Here is a 3,496-nt window from a genome sequence, read left to right on the forward strand (position 1 = left end):
CCCTTAGTAGTCCTGAAGGTTCAATCTCCAGAGGACAGGCCAGGCACCAACGGACCAGTGCCACCGGCACAATCCCAAAAGCGCTGCCCGCCTCCTGGAACTCGGCCTCGGGCATTGCAGCAACTTCCCCTCCATAGACGCTCCACAAGGAAGAAAGGATACCATCAGCAGTGCCAGGGGCGACCAGCGGTGACTGCTCTCCCCATGCTTCCTCCAGGTCACTTGAGCCGGCCCTCACCCACCCTGCTCCAGATGAAGTGTAAACACTGCACACGGTAGGAATGTAGTAAAAAAAACAAAAACTGATGACCAAGAGAATGCCACAGTCAATGTCTGGAGTCTGGCTCAGGAGAACGAAGAGAAGGGAGAATTCCATAAGTTGGCTGATGCCAAGATATTTCTGAGTGACTGCCTGGTGTGTGACAGTTGTGTGACTGCAGAGGAAGGAGTCCAAGTTTCTCAACAGAACACCAAGGACTTCTTCTGTGTTCTGAACCTTAATAAGAAATGTGATACCTCATAGCACAAGGTGCTGGCAGTGTCTGTGTGTCCTCAGTCTCTTTCTTATTTTGCTGCTAAATTCAGCCTCAGTGTCACTGATGCATCCAGAAGGCTCTGCGGCTTCCTCAAAAGCCTTGGGGCGCACTGTCTTTGACATGAAGATAGCTGCGGACTTCAGCCTCCTGGAGAGTCAGAAGGAATTTGTGCATTGGTACTGCCAGCACCATGAGGAAGAGCCCCGGCCACCCATGCTGACCTCCACCTTCCCCAGCTGGGTCCAATATGCAGAGCAGTGCTGGGTCACCCCATCACCCCCACCTCTGCAGGCCAAGTCTCCCCAGCAGATCATGGGCTCTCTGGTGAAGGATGACTTCACCAGATGGCAGAACCTGTCCCCAGACAAGATTGTCCACGTCATTGTGGCCCCGTGTTTGACAAGAAACTGGAGGCCCTTTGAGAAGATGTTCCCACAGCTTTACATAGTTCCCAGGGTGCTGACTACATGTTAACCTCAGGTGAAATTGTCCAGATAATGGAGCAAGTGACTTCGCCTCGAATGATGCCGCCATGGACACTCTGTTTGGAGATATGAAGGAGAAGGAGGCTCCACGAGGGTGCCAGCTCCGACGGGTACCTGGCGCACATCTTCAGGCACACAGCCAAGGAGCTGTTCAACGAGGAGCTGAGGACGTGGGAGTGCTCACCTATCACATCCTGAGGAACAAAGACTTCCAGGAGGTCACCCTTGACAGGGACGGAGAGGCTCTGCTATGCTTTGAGGCTGCTTATGGCTTTCAGAACATCCAGAAGTGGTCCTGAAGCTGTAGAGGGGCAAGTTCCCCTGCCACTTCGTGGAGGTCCTGGCCTGCACCGGGCATGCCTAAGCAGCAGGGGCCAGGCCCAGGAAGATGACAGGTGTGCAGGTAGGGCACTGCTGCAGCAGATGGAAAACAATTACACTGCCATCCCGGTGTGGCCCCCGGAGACCAGCGCCATGTGCAGGAGATGTACCAGGAGTGGCTGGGGGTGGGGGAGCGACTCCCCCGGGCCCAGGTGGCCCTGAACACCGCCTAGCAGGGCCCAGGGCAGCCTGCCAGGACATCAAGTGGTAAAGGTCCAGCAGACGCCTGGCCTGCAGGCTGCCTAAGGATGGGTGTCAGTCACGTGAAGGAAAACTTAGCATCTCTGTCATCGCTTTGGTTTTCAGAATTCCCTGCTCCCCATCTGTCAGCTCCCTCCCTCTGAGGGGCACTGTCATCATCACATGGGTGCAACTGGAATACTGTATCTCGAGAGGATTGCCCCAATGTATGCATCCTTTTACCTAACGATGAAAATATCCCAAAGAACAAGAATGGAGATAGACTACTGTCCTTTAGGCTTAAAAAAAAACCCTGGAACTGTCCTGCAAAGAGCTGAGACTTGGTTCTGTCCACGCGCCTCAGAGAGATTGGATGAGGAAATGGCCTGGTTTGGTCGTGACTTTACCCACTTATGTTACTCTTAAAGGTGTCTTTGCCACAATGTGAATAAACTGCCACCTTTTGGAATAGAGGCTCATACGAAAGTCTGCATTCCCAACTTTTCTTGAAACAGATCTATGCTCTGCAGCTGTGGCCACCGTCCTGAGATCAGGTCCTGTCGACCAGGTCCTGTTGCTGGGAATCAGGGGGCACTGGAGTGGAGCCCTGCCCCCTGTGCCCTTTTACATTCAGGGATTGAGCTGAACTCACTTTTGGGGAGGGCTGGAAAGGGTGACAGGTATCACAGATGGAAGGATGGAGAATGGAGAGGTGGACAGCCTGCTCGGTCCCTCCCTGGGTGGGGTCAGGCAGATGAAGGCCGGCCAGCCCGCCCCACAATTGGGTGAGATAGTGTCCTCTGTGTCCAACTCTCACCCCATGGGCCTGGCCACTCCCCTCAACTCTGGGCAGCCCTCTGTGTTCCACGACAGTGCACTCTGCCCTCACATGCTGCTCGGCCTAAGTGAGAAGGAAGAGAGCAGTTGGCCCATAGACAACTACACAGAAAGATAGGGCTCACTGGCGAGCGCAGTGGCAGTGGTGGGAACCTCCCCTGCCTCTGTGGCAATGCTAAGGTGCAGAGAGCTGAGTGGTAAGGAGCAGCGAGCAGGTGGGCGGTAAGGAGCGAGGGGTCCTGGACTGCGAGAGGGATTTCCAACTGTCGGCTTAGGCCTGTTCCCTGTGGGCATCCCCTGAGGGTTCTTGGACTGGGAGAGGGTGCAGGCCAGGCTGAGGGACCCCCACACACACACCAATGCACTAATTTCGTGCACTGGACCTCTAGTTATTTTATAAATGGTAATTTATGCACTAGGGAGGTGGGGGGTCCCTCAGCCCAGCCTGTGCACTCTCGCAGTCTGGGACCCCTCGGGGGATGACCACCTGCTGGCTTAGGCCCACTCCCCGAGGGATTGAGCCTGAGCTGGCAGTCAGACATCCTTCTGGCAGCCCAGGAGCCCTTGAGAGATGTCCACTTGCCAGCGGGGAGCAGACCTAAGCTGCAGTCAGACATCCTTAGCACTGCTGAGGAGGCGGGAGAGGCTCCCACCACCACCACTGTACTAGCAGCTGTCAGCCTGGCTTGTGGCTGAGCAGAGCTCCCCCTGTGGGAGCTCACTGACCACCAGGGGGCAGCTCCTGCATTGTACATCTGCCCCCTGGTGGTCAGTGTGTGTCATAGTGACCAGTCATTCCCAGTCATTCTGCTGTTAGGGTCAATTTGCATATTACCCTTTTATTATATAGGATAGAGGCTGGGTGGGGGCCGTCTGCTTTGCCCTGAAGCGTGTCCTGGATCAGGTGGGGTCCCGCTGAGGTGCCTGGCCAGCCTGGATGAGGGGCTGAGGGCCGTTTTCAGGCTTGCCACACCCCCTTCAGGGTGGGGGGTCCTGCTGGGGTGCCTGGCCAGTCTGGGTGAGGGGCTGATGGCTGTTTGCAGGCTGGCCAAGCCCCTCAGTGGGGACCCTCACCCC

The 3,496-nt window shown here is 56.0% G+C and overlaps 1 pseudogene; it reads left to right on the forward strand.

The window, feature by feature from the left end:
- The first annotated feature begins 252 nt into the window (after positions 1-252).
- LOC139002472 (nuclear prelamin A recognition factor pseudogene) lies at positions 253-1,575 on the forward strand (annotated as a pseudogene).
- The last annotated feature ends 1,921 nt before the right edge of the window (positions 1,576-3,496 follow it).

Source organism: Myotis yumanensis, unplaced genomic scaffold (assembly GCF_028538775.1).
Source record: "Myotis yumanensis isolate MYYU_CA2020_CCGP unplaced genomic scaffold, mMyoYum1.0.hap1 SCAF_2, whole genome shotgun sequence".
Classification (NCBI taxonomy): Eukaryota; Metazoa; Chordata; class Mammalia; order Chiroptera; family Vespertilionidae; genus Myotis; species Myotis yumanensis.